General features: G+C 36.6%; 2 long non-coding RNA genes across 2 annotated transcripts in view; one reads left to right on the top strand and one right to left on the bottom strand.

Annotated features, from left to right (window-relative positions):
• The window catches only part of LOC147916167 (uncharacterized), a 162,109-nt gene extending 153,498 nt beyond the window's left edge, over nt 1-8,611 (top strand). The window contains exon 4 of the long non-coding RNA XR_015553469.1: nt 7,980-8,611. This is a non-coding gene — a long non-coding RNA (uncharacterized LOC147916167). The remainder of the gene's footprint in view (nt 1-7,979) is intronic.
• LOC147916166 (uncharacterized) overlaps nt 1-22,086 on the bottom strand; it is a 92,740-nt gene that overhangs the window by 37,809 nt on the left and 32,845 nt on the right. The gene's annotated exons all lie outside the window — the stretch shown is intronic.

Raw genomic sequence — 22,086 nt, 5'->3', positions numbered from 1 at the left:
TGGATCAGTGCAACAGAAACCACCAAGAAGATGTTAATTCCAATCTCATTACTAGGTAGGGTACTCCTACAGGGTCTGCATGAGGATTGGAAGCATCAAGTAAAAGTCAGGGGAAAAGGCAAGATCTACCCTGAAACCTCTCAACAAAAGCTGAGTCCCCCATTACAGAAAATTCAGCAACCAGAGCACACCACGACAAGTAATATGCCACAGAGATTCAAGCCAGTATGAGAAAAAAGAAATCAAAGATCTGCAGGGGCCTCTGAGCACTGTGTATTCTACTGACTCTATTCTGCTGAGCTAATGGACATGGACCATTTCTGATCCACTGATACTTGCCAATTATCCTGCAAGAGGTGGGCTAAGACCACATAAATGATCAGCACTCAATTAGGAAAACCTTTCTCTCACTTTTAATTTCATGACTTATTAACATGGCCTGTTCTGTAGAAAATTCACCAACTTTAATAACAAGAGTATGGCAGTTCTCCACTGTAGTTAAGATGGAGTACGTTGTTTTTAAAAATAAATTATTTTCAAGTAACTTCTATCATCTGCATGAAATAAACTTTCAATATTTAACATAAATCTTTTCTAAAATGCTCCACAAAACTTTGAAAATCCAAAGAAAATCTCTCCCAGGAAAAAAAGTACAATTGCTCAGCCTAATGGGTAAAGGCACTGGTCGGGGGGAATGGAGGGAGATGAGAAGAGGTGGGAAGAGGGTGGAGATAGGGGAGATAAAGATCAAGGTTAAAGCTTTTGAGACAATGAATTGGCTACTAGCCAATGCCTTAGGACAGCAGTACACCAAGAATGGGCCATGGACCTGTGAGAGTCTCTGAGACACTTTCAGAGTATTCAAAAACTCAAAACTATTTTCATAATAACCCTAAGACACTATTTACCTTTTTCATCGTGTTGTTTTGCATCGATGGTGCAAAAGCAATGGTGGGTTAAACTTAGCGGCTTAGCACAAATTAAGGCAGTGGCCCCGAACTGTACTAGTATAATGTACTAGTTTAATGTTAAGCCACTGTACTAGTATAATGTACAGGGAAAAAAAAGCTAGAGAAGAATTTCACTTCAAAATTCCATCATGAAGCAATACAAATCATTAATTTCATTAAATATCAGCCCTTGAGTATACATCTTTCCCATATTCTGTTTGATGAAATGGGAGGTATGCAAAAAGCACTTCTACTGCATACTGAAGCATGAGAGTTGTCTCAAGGAAAAGCATTTGTAAGATTGTTTGAGTTGTGACCTGAACTAGCCACCTTTTTCAGAGAATATCATTTTTACTCAAGTCAATGAAGAACCATGTTTATTTCAAGTTGGGTATTTGGCAGATTTTCTCAACAATGAACCAAGTGAGACTATCACTTCACGCAAAACAACTGACAGTTTTGTTGCCAATGATAAAATTCAAGCTTTGAAGTAAAAATTAGAATTCTGGAAAAATTGTATCTGCCAGTATAAGCTTGACAGCTTTCCAATGCTCAAAGACTTTTCTGATGAGATTAGTAGTGATATTAGCAAATATAATATTTTACGTTGTATAACAAAATATGCCAACATGTGAAAGATCAGCACAACTCAGTGAATCAGTATTCCAAATGACCAAAGTATCGTGTTACAAAATCATACATGGGTAAAACATCCATTCAAAGTACAAGATAATACTTATTATGAGTTTGCTTTTTTAGATTCCACGTTAAGTGAGATCATACAGTATTTGTCTTTCTCTGTCTGACCTATTTCACTTAGCATAATGTCCTCCAGGTTCATCCATGTTGTCACAAATGGCAAGATTTCCTCTTCTACGGCTGAATCATATACCACATATATATGATACATATATTCCACATTTCCTTTATCCATTCATCTCTTGACAGATATTAGGTTATTTCCATATCTTGGCTATTGTGAGTAATGCTACAATGAACATAGGAGTGCAGATATCTCTTCAAGATACTGATTTAATTTCCTTTGAATAAAAACCCAGATGTGGGATTGCTGGATCATATGGTAGTTCTATTTTTAATTATTTGAGGAACTTCCATTCTGTTTTCTATAGTGGCTGCACCAATTTACATTCCCACCAACAGTGTACAAGGGTTCCCTTTTCTCCACATCCTCACCACACTTGTACTCCTTTGTCTTTTTGATAACAGCCATTCTAATAGGTGTGAGGTGATATCTCATTGTGGTTTTGATTTGCATTTCCCTGATGATTAGTGATGTTGAGCACCTTTTCATGTACCTACTGGGCATTTGTATGTCTTCTTTGGAAAAATTTCTATTCAGGTCCTTTGTCCATTTTTCTATTAGATTTTCAGTTTTCTTTTTTTTTTTTTGCTATTGAGTTGTAAAATTACCTTATATGTATTTTGGATGTTAACCCACAATCAGACATATTTGCAAATATTTTCTCCCATTCCATAGGTTGCTTTTTCACTTTGTTGTTTGTTCTTTTTGTTGTGCAGAAGCTTTTTAGTTTGATATGGTCCCACTTGTCTATTTTGGCTTTTGTTGATTGTGTTTTTAGTGTCATTTCCAAAAAATCATCACCATGACCAATGTCAAGGAGTTTGTCCCTATGTATTCTTCTAGGAGTTTTACAGTGTCAGGTATTATATTTAAGTTGTTAATCTATTTCAAGTGAGTTTTTGTGATGGTATAAGATAGGAATCCAGTGTTATTCCTTTGAATGTGGATATCCAATTTTCTAACACCATTTATTAAAGAGATGATTCTTTCCCCATCGTGTATTCTTGGCACCCTTAACAAAGATTAAACATATATGCATGAGTTCTGGGCTCTCTATTCTGTTCCATTGGTCTATGTGTCTGCTTTTATGCCAGTAGCATAGTGTTTTGATTACTATACCTTCATAATATAGTTTGAAATCAGCAAATATAATTCTTTCAGCTTTGTTATTCTTTCCAAAGATTACTTTTGCTCTTTGGGATCTTTTGTGGTTCCATATGAATTTTAGGATTGTTTGTTCTATTTCTGTGAAAAATACCCTTGCAATTTTGACAAGGGTCACATTGAATCTGTAGATCACCTTGGGTAGTATGCATATTTTCACAAACTAATTGTTCCAATCCTTGAACATAGGATTTCTTTCCATTTATTTGCATCTTCTTCAATTTCTTCAATGTCTTATAGTTTTCAGTGTACAGGTCTTTCACCTTTAAAAATTTATTCCTAAATATTTTATTATTTTTGATGCTCTTATAAATGGGATTGTTTTCTTAATTTCTCTTTGAGATAGTTCATTGTTAGTCTATAGAAATGCAACTGATTTTTGTATTTTTATTTTGTATCCTGCCACTTTACTGAATGCATTGATTAGTTCTAATAGTGGTTTTGTGGAGTCTGTAAGGTTTTCTACATATTAGATTGTGTCATCTGCAAACAGAAATAATTTTACTGCTTTCTTTCCAATATGGATGCATCTTATTTCTTTTTCTTGCCTAATTGCTCTGGCTAGAACTTCTAGTACTATATTGAATAGAAGTGGCAAGAATGGGCATTCTTGTCTTGTGCCTTAGAGGAAAAACTTCTAGCTTTTCTCCATTGAGTATGATGTTAGCTGTGGGCTTGTCATATATGGCCTTGATTATGTTGAGGTACATTCCTTCTACACTTAATTTGTTTACAGATTTTATCATGAAGGGATGTTGAATTTTGTCAAATGCTTTTTCTGTTTGTATTGAGATGATCATGTGGTTTTCATTAACGTGGCATATCACATTTATTGATTTGCATATGTCAAACCATCCTTGCATTCCAGGGTTAAATCCCACTTGATCATGGTGTATGATCCTTTTAATGTGCTTTTGAATACAGTTTGCTAGTATTTTGTTGAGAATTTTTGCATCTATGTTCATCAGGGATATTGGTCTGTAATTTTCTTTTCTTGTAGTGTCCTTATCTGACTTTGGTATCAGAGTAATGTTGGCCTTGTAAAATGAGTTTGAAAGTGTTCCCTCCTCTTCAATTTTTTGGAAGAGTTTGAGAAAGATTTGTATTAATTCTTCTTTAAATCTTTGGTAGAATTCACCAGTGAAGCCATCTGATCCAGGGCTTCTTTGTTGGGAGATTGATTACTAATTCAATCTTCTTACTCATAAATGCTCTATCCAGATTTTCTATTTCTTTCTGATTCCGTCTTGGTAGGTTGTATTTTTCTAGGCATTTATCCATTCTTCTAGGTTATACAATTTATTGACATGATTGTTCATAGTAGTCTCTTATGAAATTTTGTGTTTCTCTGGTCTCAGTTGTCATGTCTCCTCTTTCATTTCTGATTTTATTTATTTTAGTCTTCTCTCTTCTTTTCTTAGTTCAGCTAAAGATTTGCCAATTTTGTTTATCTTTTCAAAAACAACTTTTAGTTTTATTAATCTTTTCTATTGTTTTTCTAGTCTCTATTTCATTTATTTCTGCTCTGTTCTTTGTTATTTCCTGCCTTCTGCTAACTTTGGGCTTAGTTTATTCTTTTTTTCCCTAATTCCTTAAGGTGCAAAGTTAGGTTGTTTATTTGAGATATTTTTTCTAATGTAGGTTTTTAGCACTATAAATTTCCCCTTTAGAACTGCTTTTGCTGCATCCCATAAGTTTTGGTAAGCTGTATTTTCATTTTCATTTGTTTCCAGGTATTTTTTTAAATTCCTTATTCATTTCTTCTTTTACCCAATAGTTGTTCAAGAGTGTCTTGTTTAGTTTCCATATGTTTGTGAATTTTCTTGTTTTCTTTCTGTTATTGATTTCTATTTTTATTCCACCATGGTCTAAAAAATGCTTGGCATGATTTCAATCTTCTTAAATTTGTTAAGACTTGTTTTGTTACCTAACATATGATTTATCCTGGAGAATGTTCCATGTGCATTTGAGAGGAATGTGTATTCTGATGCTGTTAGATGGAATGTTCTGTGTATGTCTATTAGGTCCATTTGATCTAACATGTAGTTCAAGTCCAATGTTTCTTTATTGATTTTCAGTCTGGATAACCTAACCACTATTGAAAGTGGAGTATTAAATTTACCTACTATTATTATTGTATGGTTCTCTATCTCTTTCTTCAGATCTGTTAATATTTGCTTAATCTATTTAGGTGCTCCAATGTTGGGTGAATAAACATTTATAATTGTTATATCCTCTTGATGAATTGACCCTTGATACAATTGTTACATCCTCTTGATGAATTGACCCATTATATAACGATAATTCATCAAGAAGATGAATTATCGTTATATAATGTCCTTCTCATTCTTTTATTACAGTTTTTGACTTAAAGTCTATTTTATCTTATATAAGTATAGATACCCTACTCTTTTTGGATTTCCATTTGCATGGAATATCTTTTTCCATCCCTTCACTTTGAGCCTATGTGAGTCCTTAAAGCTTGAGTGAGTCTCTCACAGGCAGCATATAGTTGGGTCTTGTTTTTTTAGTCCACTCTATGTCTTTTTATTGACGAATTTAACCCATTTATATTTAAAGTAATTATTCATAGGTAAGGACTTGCTATTGCCACCTTGTTAATTGTCTTCTGGCTATTTTGTAGTTTCTTTGTTCCTTTCTTTCTTTCTTGGTGTCTTTCTTTGTGAAGATTTGATTTTATTTAGTGTTATGCTTTGATTCCTTTCTTTTTATCTTTTGTGTGTCTACTTTAAGTTGTTTTCTTTGTGATTAACATGAGGCTTACATAAAACATCTTATAGTGATAACAGTCCATTTTAAGCTGATAACAACTTACCTTTGATTGCATACAAAAATTCTACACTTTTACTCCCCCACAATCATTTTATGTTTTTGATGTCACAATTTAAATCTTTTTATATTGTGTATCCATTAACAAGTTATTGTAGCTATAGTTATTTTTAACTTTTATCTTTTAACCTTTATACTAGAGTTAAGTGATTTACACACCATCATTACAGTATTAGAGTATTCTGAATCTGATAATATATTTACCTTTACCAGTGAGTTTTATACTTTCATTTTTTGTTTTCACGTTACCAATTATCATCCTTTTATTTCAGCTTGGAGAACTCCCTGTAGCATTTCTTGTAAAGCAGATCTGGTGGTGACAAACTCTTTCAGCTTTTGCTTGTCTGAGAAAGTCTTTATCTTTCCTTCATTTCTGAGGAAAGCTTTTCCAGGTAAATTATTCTTGGTTGGGATTTTTTAATTTCATCACTTTGAATATATCATCCCATTCTCTCCTGCTCTACAAAGTTTCTGCTGAGAAATTTGCTGACAGACTTATGGGGGTTCCCTTGTATGTGATGAGTTTATTTTCTCTTACCATGTTCAAAGTTCTCTCTTTGTCTTTGATATTTGACACTTTTATTATAATCTGTTCCAGTGAAATCCTCTTTGGATTGAACTGTTTGGGGACTTATGAGCTTCATATACCTGGACAACCATGTCTCTCACAAGATTTGGAGATTCTTCAGCCATTATTTCTTTAAATAAGTTTTCTACCCCTTTCTTTCTCTCTTCTCCTTCTGGAATCCCCATAATGCATATATTGTTTCATTTGCTGGTGACCAATAATTCACATAGGCTTTTTTCATTCTTTTTTCTTTTTTCTCCTATGACTGTATAGTTTCAAATGACTTGTCTGTGAGTTCACAGATTCTTTGTTCTTCTTGATAAATTCTGTTGTTGATGCTGTCTATTGCATTTTTCATTTTATTCCTTATATTCTTCAGCTCCAGGATTTCTGGTTTTTTAAATGATTTCTATCTCTCTGTTGAACATATCATTTTGTTCATGTATTGCTTTCCTGATTTTGTTGAGTTGTCTGTCTGTGTTCTCTTGTAGCTCTCTTAGCTTCCTTAAAATAATTATTTTTAATTCTTTGTTAGGCAATTTGCAGGTCTCCATTTGGTTACTGGAAAATTATTATGTTCTTTTGGTGGGTTAAGGTTTCCTTGACTTTTCATGCTCCTTGAAGTCTTGCATTACTGTCTTCTCATTTGAAGAAGCAGTCACCTCCTTCAGTCCCTACTGACTGGCTTCAGGAGGCAAATAGCCTCACCAGTCAGTTTGGCTTGCAGTTCTAAAGATTTCTCACACCTTTTCTATGGATGTGCCCACTCCATACTTCTTGCTGGTGGGTAATTCTTAAGATTGTATGCCTTCTCTTAATCTCACAAAGCCAGGCTGGGTGCTGAGAGCCTCCTGTTTATTTTCTCTGGGGTGGTGCCCTGAAGCACTCAAGTTTCTGAGCCTTCTTCCAATGTTGCAGAGATGGGCCAGCTCTTTGCCCACAGTTGCTAGCCACCAGAAAAGGCTTGTACTTGCCATCTTCAGGAGCATGTGCCCAGAGCTTGCCATGGGGATGGAGGTGTAAGGTGTGTGGAGCTTGGGGGTACCTGTAGACCAGTGGGAGGGTTCCACAAGCAAGGTGTCCTGAGCAATTCATCAGTGGGTTTCCTGATGGAGTCCATGAAGCAGTTAGTAGGATGAACCATGAAGCAGTTAGTACCATCCCTTTGATGAATTCCAGTCCTGGTTGCTGTGCTCCCAGCCTTTCCCCAACCTTTCAGCCATCAGATCACTTCAGTATTCTAGGCAAAGTGAGAAACAAGTGAGTTTCTTGGGGAGCTTCCCACACAACTGGGTAAGCTGAGCACTCAATCACATACTTTCACTTCCCCCATGGGAAAAATTACACGCCAATGGGATCTTTCTTGGCACTGTGCTGTGCCACCTTGGGAAAGGGTGACACAGGTAAAGTGAAACTGGTCTTCTTACCATCTTCAATGCATCTATTCTTGGATTTTTTTTTGCCCCAACAGTGTTAGAACTTCTCTGCTGGACTTCCAGACTCCTACAAAGATACTCTCATTCACGGGAGATTGTCAAAATCGATGTTCTGTGGGGAGATGACAGTAGGAAACTTCAATTCTGCCATCTTTCTGACCTCACTCTCTTTCCTTTCTTTTAAGCAGGTATCAGCTCATTGCCTCAAGAGAGAGAGATGATAAGGAATAATGCACAGGGAGCTGCTGTGCATTATTGTGCTAAATGTCTACACCCTTTGAGAAAGAAGATTCACCACCACTTGGAGAGGCAGAGAGGAAGGGAGAGTCATTACCCAATCCTATGCCTCTGCCTAGAATGATTTTTCTCATAGACTAGATGGAGAGAAAGCTCTGTGGATCCTGAGATCCTGTCAAGGATCAAGACATCCTGTCAAGATCACAGACAAACTTAGCAAAGATTGACTGATTGTTTGTGCCCCCTCAGCCCAAATTCATATATTGAGACCTAAATCCCAATGTGATGGCATTTGAAGGTGGGACCTTTGGGGGTGATTAGGTCATGAGGGTAAAGCCCTCATGAATAGTATTAGTGCCCTTATAAAAGAGGCCCCAGCAACCTCCCCTGCCCCTTCTACCATGTGAAGACACAGCACATAGATGGCCATCTATGAATCAGGAAGCAGACTCTCACCAGACACCAAATCTACCAGTGCCTTGACCTTGGACATCCTACTTTCCAGAACTGTGATAAATAAATGCTGTTGTTTATAAGCTACCCAGTTTATGGTATTCTATTATAGCATCCTGAACAGTCTTAGGCATGCCCCAGGCATGGAAAAGAAAGAGCACAACTACCAGACTTGAAGACGGTGAGCTAGCAGAGATGATGGACATGTGGTAGGCATCCTTTAAGATGAATTATGAAGAGTAGATGGGCATCTTTAGCACTGCATAAGATTTAGGAATTGTGTTTAATCTTCCAGAAGTTGGGGGAGAATCCCAAGAAGGACTAGGTTAACTAATTGATTTAAAGAGGATTTAGAATCACAAACTAAGTAGAATCACACAAAATAAGAAAAATATTTCCTGCTTATCCCAGTTTGCAGCCTGAAATTGTTAGTCACTACATAAGCATACTGGCAGGCTTAAGGTATTCATTCCTTCCTTTATCCATTCAATGAATAATTATTGAGCATCTACTATGTATTAAACACTAGAGATACAGACACATTCCTTATTCTCATGAAGTTCACAGTCTACATAGCTAAGACAGATTAAATAAACAAACAATATATATATCTAATATTGGTAAGTGCTATTCTGGGCCATATATATATATATATATATTTTATTTTAAAACCTCCCACTGCAATATATCTGAATATACTTAAAGTATCACAAATATGCTTTAAAATCTAGCTGAGCTCACACACACCCACACACACACACATACACACACAGAAAGAGGGATACAACTAGAGGGGTAACCAAGTTCTGAACCTAGACACTGTCCTGGGGATAGTCATTGATACAGGTAGCTTCCTACAGCTGGTGGTTTCACGCTGTACCAGAGACAGAGCAGGTTTGGGGTCTGTTGAAGTTGAAGAGTTGTAACTGAGACTCCACTCACAAAGCTATACTCCCAGTAAAAGACTAGATCAGTAGAATTCTACCTGTGGCAAAAGAGAGACTACAAGGCAATCTCTGTCTGTCTCAGCCATGTCTCTGAGCGGGGAAAAGAAGAGACCCCCCCCCTCCCCCCATGAAAACTCCTAATCACAACATTGCTCTGGCTGATTTGGGTAGGGATCTATACAATCTGTTATAGCCCAGGAAACAGTAATCTAAGTAGTGAGTTTAGAATGATTCTAATCTGGAAGAAATTAGATTAAATCCTCACTGGAAGAAAGAATATTCAACCAAGTCCTTTGGGTTTCCCCAAAAGGGAATAAACCTCCACGAGTAAAATTCAACATAAAAGAGAAACAGTAGAGTTAGACTCCCAAGTAATTCAGATATGGAATTATCAGATACATGATATAAAATAAGTATGTTTAGAATGTTTACAGATTGGAAAAGAGAATGGAAAACACATGCAAAGAGTTTAGATCATCAAAAATTACCAAGCATATTTAAAAAAGAAAAAAATAGAACTCCTGTAAATAAAAAAATAAAAACTCAGTGGATAAATTAAATGTGATATTAGATAAAGCTTAAGAGAGAATATGAACTGGAAGATAAATATGGAGAAATTATCCAGAATTATTCCTGGATAAGAAAACTCAGAAAGACAAGATAGAAAATATGAAAGAATGATTAAGAAATATGAACAATAGGGAGAAAATTTCTAATGATAGTACTAAAAGAAAAGAAGAGAAAGAAAGAGGGGCCGGCCCTGTGGCCTAGTGGTTAAGTTTGGTGCTCTCTGCTTCGGCGGCCTGGGTTTGGTTTCCAGGCACAGACCTACACCACTCATTGGCGGCCACGCCGTGGCGGCAACCCACAGACAAAATAGAGAAAGACTGGCACAGATGTTAGCTCAGGACGAATCTTCCTCGGCAAAAAAAAAGAAGAGAAAGAAAGAGAGAAACGTAACATTTAAAGAGATAATCACTGAGAATTTTACGGAAATGATGAAAGACATGATTTCTCAGGTTTGGGAATCATAAACCCAAAACAGGATTTAAAAGAAATCCACAACTAAATACATCATAATGAAACTGCAAAGCCCCAAAGAGAAATAGAAGACATTGAAAACATCTAGAGAAAAAAGACAGAAGAGTATAAATGGCAATTAGACTCACAGCAGCATTCACAACAGCCTCAATGAAAGACATCAAACAGCAGAATAAAATCTGCAAAGTGTTGACAAAAATAATTTTCAACCTAAGGTTATATACCTGGATATATATACATATAAAAGAATGAAAGAAAATTAAAACATATTCAGAAAACTAAAAATTAAAAGTTTACCGCTAATTGATCCTCACAAAAGGAACTTCTAAAAGTTGTACTTCATTGCATTTGTTTCCTAGGGCTGCCATAACAAAGGAGCAGTCTTTGTCATCATAGGAGGATTTGTTCACTGATTTCTCCTATTTTCAGATTATACACTTAATTTCAGATTATACACTTAATTCAACCTGAGCAAAAATTCACTTCACAATTATATTTGTAGGTGTCAATATAACTTTCCTTCCACAACACTTTCTTGCCCTTTCAGGAATACCACAACATTACTGTGACTACCCATAGATGCATATACACCAAGAAATACCATCTCATCCACAAGATGGTGGCTTGAAACAACAGAAATTTATTCTTTCCCACTTCTGGAGGGCAGAAGTCTTAAGTTAAGGTGTCAGCAGGGCCATGTTCTCTCTAAAGGCTCTGGGGGAGAAACTGTTTCATAACATTCTCTTAGCTTCTGGTGTTTCCAAAAATCCTTGGCATTCCTTGGCTTGTAGACACATCACTCTAATCTCTGTCTTCACCTTCACATGGCCTTCTCCCTGTGTGTTTCTCTGTGTCTCTCCTTATAAGGACACCAGACATATTGGATTAATGGCATACCCTACTCCAGTATGACCTCATCTTAACTTAGATATTAATTACATCTGCAACAAAACTATTCCCAAATAAGGTCACATTCTGAGGTACTAAGGGTTAGGACTTTGACATGTCTTTTTGAAAGATATAATTGAACCTATGCATTCAAAAATAATAAAACTGGCTATAAAAAGAAAAACTGAAATGGAAGAAAGAATTATGAGCAAAGAAATTGGTAAACGTGAGTAAAACTAAACAAAAGTTGACTGTATAGAACTATAAGGAAATATCTAAACTGAGTGTTAAAAATAAAACTAAAATAGGAAAAAAATATTAATAAAAGATAGGGTAGCAATCAAAGCTCAAGTTATCTAAGATATTTAACAGAAGAGTAGAGACATTGAATAATTTTAGATCTTCAGTCAAATATGCAGTTTAAAATTTTAGAGAGAATTCTCTGAGAGAATAGAAATTGAGAGCATGTCTTCCAAATAGTAATGGAGAAAAACATGTCACTTAAAAAAAATCATTCCAAAAGAAGTCAAGAAAGGAGAAAAAAACAAGTAACATTAAACACACAAATGCACACACAATAAGCTGATAGAAATAATTCCAAATGTATTAATAATCATGTGAAATATAAGTGCACTAAACTCTCCAGCTGAAAGGCAGAGACTGTCAACTAGACAAGAGGTGTTACAAGAATAATATTTAAAATGTAGGGATGTAGAAACCTCCAAAGTAAAAGGATAGAAGGGATTTATTAAGCCATTCTTAGTGCAGATATATTAGTAGCAGGGAAAATACTTTAAGGTAAAAATCATTATTTAGAGATAAAAAGAGATACTATGAAATAATAAAAAGTTAAAATTCACCAGATGATAGCCAATTCTAAATTTATATGTACCTAACAATACGGTCTCAAATATACAAAAGCTAAAATTATCAGCTTTAGCACAAGACAATTCACCATTACAGTAGAGGATTTTTTTTTTTTTGAGGAAGATTGGCCCTGAGCTAACATTAGCTGCCTATCTTCCTCTTTCTTTCCTTTTTTCTCCCCAAAGCCCCAGCACATAGTTGTATATCCTAGTTGTACATCCTTCTAGTTCTTCTACATGGGATGCCGGCTCAGCATGTCTTGATGAGCAGTGTGCAGGTCCATGCCCAGGATCCAAACTGGTGAACCCCAGGCCGCTGAAGTGGAGCACACAAACTCAACCACTGCGCCACCAGGCTGGCCCCAGGAGAGGATTTTAAGACTCTCCTCTCAAAAACTAATCAAGACAAAAAAGTATTAAGAATACAGAAGGTTTTATTTGAAAATAAAACTAATAAGCTTGATCTCATGGATATCCCACCAATGAGAATACACATTCTTCCTAAGTATCTATGAAACATTTTCAAAAATTGTCTAATTATTAGGCCACAAAACTCTTAACACATTAAAAGAATCAGTGTGGATATATTTTAAAGATGAAGAAGACAGATATTTTTGGATGGATTAAATGTAAGTAATAAGAAAAACAGAAGTATCAGTGGTAACTTCTCAATATGGGTTTAAGAACTGGTTGGGGGGCCAGCCCCATGGTGCAGCGGTTAAGTGCGCACGCTCTGCTGCTGGCAGCCGGGGTTTGGACCCTGGGCACTCACTGAGGCACCGCTTGTCAAGCCATGCTGTGGCGGCATCCCATATAAAGTGGAGGAAGATGGGCATGGATGTTAGCCCAGGGCCAGTCTTCCTCAGCAAAAAGAGGAGGATTGGCATGGATGTTAGCTCAGGGCTGATCTTCCTCACAAACAAACAAACAAACAAACAATAACTGGTTGGATGGTCATGTCATTAACTGAGACTATGAATATAGGACAGAACACAGGTATGCAGTTGGGGTAGGGGGTTGGGGGTAACGGAAGTCCAGAGTTCTATGTTGATCAAGTGAGACTGAAGATACCTATTGAATATAAAAATGAAGATGTCAAGTAGGCCCTTCCGGAAAGAAATCAAGTTTGATATATAGATTAGAGAATCATCAGCATAAAAATAGTATTTTAAGTCACCTAAAGAAGGTGTCTGTTGATAGAAAAGAGGAACTAAGACTAGGCCAAGGAGAACGGCAGACTTAGAGGTCAAGATAAGCAGAAGAAAGGCAAAGGAGATTGAGAAGAAGTTGCCAGTGAAGTGCCAGGAAAACCAGAAAAGTATAGTGTCGGTGACACCAAGATAAGCTCTTCTAGAAGGAAGAAGTGATTAATGGGTCAATTAGAAAAGAACAGAGACGTGGCCATTGGGTTTTGGAAGAACAGTACGGAAACCATTGCTGTCCTTAATGAAATGTCTCCATGGAGTGGTGTGAAGGAAGTCTACTTGGAGTGGACTGAGTGGAGAATGTAAGGTAAGGAAGTGAAACAGTAACTACAGAAAATTCTTTCCAGAAGTTTAACTGTGAAGGAAAGTAGAGAGATGGGGAGGGTAGGATAGGGATATAGAGTGAAGGGAGAGTTTTTTAAAGACATGATATATGAAAGCGGGTTATTAACTTGATGGGAATCATGTTATATAAAGAGATATCAGCGATGATACAGGTGAGAGGGGATAACTGCAAGGACAATGTCCTCAAGAAGCTGAGAGAGGATGGGACCCGGAGCACAAGAGGAAGAGTTGGACTTCCACAGGAACAACTTCACCCTAGTAATAAGGGGGAGGCAAAGCATGCGTACAAATGCAGGTTGCTGAAGGGAAGATGAGGAAGTTCTTATTTTATATCAACACTTTTCTCAAGGAAGTATGAGGTAAAGTTATAAGTTGCTAGTTGAGAAGTGGAGGGAGTGGTATAGGAATTTTGAGGAGAGAAAAGAAGGTGTGAAACAATTGCTTGGAAGTAAGAACTTGAAACATGGCCAGACCAGTAGAACTGCGAGGTGGTGTGGTATACCCTTTTGAATGTTGTAATCATGGATTGAACGTGAAACCAGTCAGCATGGTCTCGTGTTTCTCTCCAGCAACATCGAGCTGCCTGAGGGCAGGTATGGAATTGGTAGAGAGTTGGGTTTAACCAGGGTTGGACTTATGCCTGATGAATACAATGAGAGGAGAGAGGGACAAATGACTTAAAGGTGTTTGGAAGGAAGTGATTACTGTGTTACATGGCCTTCAAACTCTTTTGTTTGCATACTCCCTAAAAATAGTTTTGAAAAACTATGTACCCTCCACACATTTTTTAAGGTAACATTTAAATTTCTCATTATAAGTTCAAATGTCATACACTTTTTGACATATAGTACATTTTGATATGTCACTTAAAAACTGTAACTGTATTAGTCCATTGGGAATGCTATAACAGAATACTATAGACTGAGTGGCTTATAAACAACAGCATTTATTTCTCACAGTTCTGGAAGCTAGAAAGTCCAAGATCAAGGCACCAGTAGATTCGGTGCCTGGTAAGAACCTGCTTCCTGGCTCATAGAAGGTTATCTTCTTGCTGCGTCCTCATAGGCAGGAGGAACAAAGGAGCTCTCCGGGGTCTCTTTTATAAAGGCACGAATTCCACTCATGAGAGCTCTACCCTCATGACCTAATCACCTCTCAAAGCCCCCACCTCCAAATGCCATTACACTGAGGATTAGGTTTCAAATTATGAATTTTGAGAGGACAAAAACATTCAGTCTATAGCAGTAACCAATGACTTTTCATACCGTATAAATTTGGTACCCACCATTATCTATTTAAAAGTGCTTCTTAAATTGAAATTTTACATCTTTTCCTTTCTATTTAAACCTATACTTCCAGTCCACTTACTCTCCCTGACAACTGAATTTTGTAACATATTTCTGTACTCAAAAGTTTTTTATTTACTAACTTCACACCTTTCTCTGCAACAAACATACATATATAAACCAAAGTTTAATGTAATTTTTATATTTTCTATGAGCATAAGGCTCTAAGCATTAAAAATTTTCTTCTACATCAGTTACTATTACAATTATTATTAATATACCATTGACTAAAATAATTTTCACATATTAAAACTTTTTACCAAAATATAAATATATTTTAAAATTTAATAAATAACTATTAAACATAAAAACTAACATTTTATTGAAAGTTCTTCTCTTAATAAGATAATCGAAGACAATTTTTTCCAATTAATTATTTCATCCATGGGTGAATGGTACTTATTTCTAGATTGTTATAGAAAACATAGACCATCAATTATATTCTTATTTTTCATTGTTATACATATGTACTGAGAAACCTTTTACTCATAACTAAGTAGACAGAAATAGAAGAGTTTTATAGCAATGTCACTCAACTCTTTACACTCCTGAGTTGAAAGCCAAAAAAAAGTCATATAAGGGTCTATCATAAGAAATATGTTAATAATCAGCTGGCAACTGAATTTATTGAAAGCAAAAAATTGGAAATCCCCTAACTTGCAAAGAGATTTGTATCAAGTTATCAGAATCATTTATTTTCTAAACTTCTGGAAAGTATACCAAAAAAGCTTTACCAAGATTTACCTGAATGTAAATTATACTTGTGATTCTTTCATTTAGAGGTACTTTGTTTAATCCAATATACTCAGAAAGAAATTTACAAAAGTAAACATTATTAATTTCATCATACCATTGTCAATTCAGCATGTTTGACGAAATGTTGTCTAATCACATGTTTTTTAAAAATTAAACTTCTTATTTTGAGGTAATTATAGATTCATATGCAGTTGTAAGAAGTAATTCAGGAAGATCCTCTGTCCCCTTTATTTGGTTTCCCCCTCTAATCAGATATTTTTAATATATTTTCATCAGTCTCTCTAAGCTGTAGATTTAGCTCATTCAGTCTATGGAAAAAGTCTTCCATGCAATCCAACTGACAAAGCCAGTTCTCAATGTCAAATCAAGCAGCAATATCAGACTTAATTGCTTTCAAAAAGAAGTTGACTTCATTTTAAAATTGTATCTTATATATATTTTGAGGATATTATTAAAATACTGAGAAAAAATACAGAATATATTTTGTCAACTAGATTACTTGCTTTCGCAGATAAGATTAAAATGATGCAGAATATAATTATTTCATACATTTTCTAATCAGTTATAATACAAACAAGACAATAATATATTGTTTCTCAGTACATACCTTGTAATAATGGAGTGTAATGACTAGCTGAGTTTTTAATGACATGAGTAGTATGAAACAAAGACACAGTCCTACTTTGGTAAGTGAATTGCGTACACGCATCAAGTTTTGTTTTTCACCCTTTTGGAATGTTTAAAGATCAAGTTTTGTTTTTCACCCTTTTGGAATGTTTAAAGAGGAATTAATATAAAATCAGAAATAACTCCATTAATTTTGTTAGACACAGCAATCTTCAACATAAATTCAGACCTTTCCTCTGAGGTTATTAAAGGAAAAAGAGACGTATTACTAAAACCTCACCAGTCTGGCAGCAAAAATATAGTATTATTTTTTGTTAATAGGAGGTAGAAATTATTAAACATTTTATAAGGTGAAATAAGATGAATAGTAACAGTAATTGGAATACGCATTTCATGATTTGGTAAAAATTTATTTTTAACTATCTTGTTGAATAATGCACATGAACTTACATCACTTAATTTTTTTTACATTAAGTATCTTGAAGAATCAGTAGTCTTGAAAAGCATTCTACTGATATTTATAAGAATCAGCATCATGAAGCTGTTCTACTTAGGCAGTTCCAAGTCTCTTTTCATTTCAGCTAATAGAAAGTCCTACAGACGGGGAAAAAGAATAGCTTTATAGGGGAGAAATCTGACAAACACAACCTCAGCCAGGTGATCAAGGTCAACGTTAACAGTGGTAAGTCATGTTGATAGCATGTACTCTGGATATGATGTAATGAAAATGGTACCTTACCTCCATAGTCTTCCTCCCCAAAACCTATAATTCCAGTCTAATCATGAGAAAAACATCAGACAAATCCCAATTGAGAGACATTCTACATAGTACATGACCAGTCTCCTCAAACTGTCATGGTCATCAAAAGCAAGAAAGTTGGAGAAACTGTTACAGCCAAGAGGAAAATAAGGAGACATGATGACTAAATGGAACATGGGATCCTGGAACAGAAAAAGAATATTATGTAAAAACGAAGAAAATCTAAATAAAATGTAGACTTTTGTATCAATATTGGTTCATTAATTGTGACAAATATACCATTATAATGTAACATGTTAATTAATATATGATAATAATGTAACATGTTAATAATAAGGGTAACTGTGTAGGTGCTATTTGAGAACTCTGTACTATCTTTGCAATTTTTCTGTAAATATAAAGTTGTTCTAAAATTTAAAAATTTAATTCTTAAAGAAAGTATTAGGGATAAATATCCTGAATAGCTAAGGTAAAAAAAATTTAAATATATAAAAAATGTTTTTAAGTTTCATTATTTCTTTGCTTTGCTCTCATGGAAGTCTCCCTCCAGGGTGATATATTCATTAATAACAGACCAGAGATAAAGAGGCAAAGTCATTAAACAAAAATTGTTATTAATCCCACCATACCATTCTATCTGATAGCTGAATTCAGAACATCCCAACATGGGTCAAATATACTGTTTATAAGGCAATGTTTCCCCTTAACCAAAATATATAGAAGATAGGGAAATCAGGAAAATCTTAAGAGTTTTAATTAAGTATTTTTTTAACTTTCCCAAAATTAATATTTTGACTTATTATTTTGTTTGGCACCCTGAGGTTTTACAGCCCATTTGAAATCACCATAGTAAGATTTGGGATCAGTGAGGTATATGCCTCTCTCATGTGTAGTAGGAGAAGGGGTATTATAAATGCCTGTGAGTTCTCAGGCAGATCAATTTAAGAAAAATAATCGATAAGAAGGTTGAGAGTTTCCTTAAAACTATCTTTGCACAAGTCCTCCCTTAGAAAGTCTTCCTGCACCCTATGGGCACCTAGTTTGAAGACCACTGGAGTGAGGAACTGTGGATCTCAGATGGGTCAGAAGGTAAGTGAGGACAAGAGGGGATGAGCAATTGTGAAAGGCAGTTGAGTCACTGGTTTGGAGGGTTTGAAGTGGAAGTTCCCAGGGAGGTAGGAAAAAGAAAAGAAAGAGAACAAGAGCAAGAAGATAAGAAGCGAGATTTGTTTTTAAAAAAAGAGAGAAAAGGAGCATTGGCTGCTGTTTAGGGGGAGTGGGAAAGTACCAGGCCCAGCAGCATTTTCAGGAAGGTCAGTTTTCTCAGACATCGTCATGATGACCAAGTCTACTCCTGTTCGTGTCTTTCTTGTTCACAACTATGTACAAGTTCCTTGCACATGGGAGGTGCTCAATCAATATTTCTTGACTAAATGAACGTATTAATGAAGCTCAGACTGCAAGGCACAACTCAGGAAAAAATTTTCTCTACCTATCTGCCTTGCATATCAGGGCAAGAAGTAAAAATACATTACTATATTTATAGTTTTTATAGCACCGTTTCCCACAACATTTTAATTACACGTACTTTGTATAGAAATACCTTCTCAAGTTTTTCTAAAAGACATTTTTAACATATGAAAAAAATAGTTCACTCTGCAATAGGAACCCTACTGGGTCTGCTGCTCCTTCCTCCCCTTCCCCTGCAGGGTTTGTGGAAGTTTCATGCTTTCTTATTCTGCACACGTAATACTCTGCTCATATTTACCACACTGAAAGAGTCCAGGCCCAATTCTACTTTCTTCTTTCCTTGACATTAAGAGCACATTTGCTCCAGATGCGTATTTTCTCAGGCTACTGATTGTTGATTCATTTTCACCTGGATGTCTGGGGAGTCGGTGTCTGCACACCAACTCTCCACTTGACAGCCAATACCATTCACACACAACACTTCTGATGAGGATCCCTTCGAGTAAAGCCACAAAATGAGGCAAAGAATATAGCAGATGTGTTTGGTTCAGAACCATTTCAGTAACAATCTTCTATTTTATTACAGATGATCAACTCTAGCATTGTTAAACTATTATACTGCTGGGTTTTTAACTCTTTTTCCACAAGAGCAAATATATTTTAGTCATTTGAGGCTCATGCCTAAGTAGATTTTCCCAACAGTATTTGAGGGTTACGCTGAGGAATGGATAGCGAAAATATGGCCAGACACTGGGAATTCCCAGTGCTAGCCATGATGGAGTAGAATTTAGCCTAAATATTTCAAACCCCTCTAGCTCCCTCCCTTCACTCTCCCCCTCCCCCATTTCTTGCTAATTCTTTCAAAGTTCGCTTTTCTATCCTAATACCCCAAGTTGCCTTTTTGCTGTTATGAAATTGTAAACCATGTCAAGGAAAACCTATCTTCAAGAGGCACCTAAGTGGCACATTATGAACTGCAAAGCTCCCACAGAGCAATTTAAAATGATGAATATCCTTTTCAAACATCCTTTTCAAAATTGCACATGGACTTCAGCCAGTCACAAGACAGAGATGTGGAGGATGCATTAAACTCCCCATCTGCTCTTCAGTGCTCATCATTGATTTATAACCCACAGTAAGTCATTTGGCCACACAAACAGAGCTGACGGGCAATCACATCACCCAGCAGCTGAGGTATGTACTCTACAAAAAGATGTGTCCGTGGCACTAATATTTTTCTCCTACCTGCATCCTGATGTGACTCACTGCTATTCCAAGAACAGTTCTACCCACTATTCTCAGAAGAGAAAAAAAATACCTTGTGGTACATTTTAGACTTTGAGAAAATAAATAAAGCTCCGTAGGGATAACTTCAGACTTCTGCTTTCATTAAAGCAGCTTCAATGCATCTTCCTCCCTTCAAACACAGCAGCATGTATAAATTCCTTCCTTCCTGTGTCAAGTCTCATTAACAGAATCAGTTAGGTGAGACATACAGATATCTCCTTTTTCACAAGCCATGAGAGGGCACTGTATGTTCCAGGAGATAAAATGAAGGCCACAGATTCATGCAAGTATCCCCAAGGCACCATTAATGCTGGTGTAATTTCCCAGCAGAATCTCAAACTGGGCAGATATGATGGCCATCTTTCTTTGCCACTTTAGCCCAGCCCCATCTCTTACAGAGCTAAAGGGTAACGGATATTATGCAAGGTCATACTCTGCAGCTGGCGAAAGGCAGGTTGTGCGGTGAGAATGTTTGGGGTTGGTGTCCCCCTTGTTGCATGGCCACCATTTCGGCCTCACGCCTCCTGGCGCCCTTCACACCAGCTGCCTACCAGGACGTTCCCTTATGGGAATGTTCCAAAAGACAGTCACTTAGAAGGTCCCAGGGACCTCTTACTGCAATTTCCTATTATCTACTCTCCACCCTCCCCTCCCTTGCGAAATTTTCTGCCTATAACTAGCTCATCCCCTAAGTATCAGACCTCTACCGAGTTCAAATTTAAGAACGAACTCATATGATCTGCTCAGATGCTAATGGCTAATGCAGAGGGAAACACCTCTGACTCTTTTCTCCCTCCAGGGAATAGAGCACATTTTAAACAAGGGCTTCTTATAAACCATTTATTTTCTAGCCCAGAGGAAGGTTTTCCTGCTGAGAATTTCAAGTAAGATAGGAAAAGAAAGGACATCTTTGGAGAGGCAGATCAGTGACTTCTGAGATACGGTATTTGACAGCTGGTTTTGGGGTCCTAGCCATATCATCCCTGTAATCTTTGGGACTCTTTGGTCATACAGAATAGAGTCTTATCCTGGTTGCCTCAGGTAATAGGAGAGTTATTACAAGGATATACATTGAAATAAGAGCAATTGGAATTTCAAAGGATCCTAGGAAAAGCCAGGGTTAATCAGCTTCAGACAAATGGAAATACAGTTCAGAAATTGGAAAATAGTTCAGGATTCAAGGCAAATCCGGGGAATGGGCTAGCTTGGAGTCCCCACTGAGAGCAGGGTTTCCTCCATTCCCACACCACCAGGGGGACACAGTTCCTCTTGGCTTCTGTTTTCTTGCTGCCATCAGCCTCTTCCTCTCCTTTGCATGTATTTTGATTTCTGCTAACTCATAACTTTTGTTTATTCATAACTTCTGCTTACTCATAATTTCAGCCTACACTTAGTCCCCGCTTCCTCATAGTCCATGGGTGTGTGTTTTTAGCTTCTGTTCTGGACTCTAATTGACCCATTCTAATATTATAGTTTGAATGCCCTAGAAGGAGAAGTTACCTGGATCAGTTAATTAGAGTTCTTGTTGAGGTAGAGCTTTGTACCAGGCCTCAACCAAAGTACTCTTAGTTGCTAAGAATCAGTTTGGCTGGTTTAAGCAAAAAAGGAATTCATTGAAAGGGTATTGGATCAGAGAAATGCTCAGAAAATGACCAGAAACAGAGGGAGGCTGAGCAGCCAGAATCACAGCCAAATCATACATCACATTAGCCAGAGAGGATGCTATTGCCATCACCGAACAGAACGAGCTATGACTTGTAATTGACACCTGGGCACTGGAAACCAGAGATCACTGCTTGTCCCTCTGCCCCTGCTGGCCCTGGAGACTGGACGTTGTTGCAATTACTGCCACAGAGTGCTCTCCTCCTCTCAGGCCCCTTGTATGACCAAGTCTCAATTCTGGGTCTAAGAAAGGTATATTTGATTGGCCAAGTCTAGGTCACATGTTCTCACCCTAGCTATAAAGGGAGTTGAGATGGAGATGAGGAGAGTAGGAAAGAGTATACGGCCTTTTCTGTTCCATCCATGGGAAACGGGCTCTGCCTCCCACCAAATCTCAAACAGTGG

This window comes from Ceratotherium simum, chromosome 10, assembly GCF_057802395.1.
Source record: "Ceratotherium simum simum isolate JZ-2026a chromosome 10, ASM5780239v1, whole genome shotgun sequence".
In the NCBI taxonomy this organism is placed as follows: Eukaryota; Metazoa; Chordata; class Mammalia; order Perissodactyla; family Rhinocerotidae; genus Ceratotherium; species Ceratotherium simum.
The sequence above is the reverse complement of the archived record's forward strand: the minus strand, read 5'-3'. Positions and strand labels throughout refer to the sequence as shown.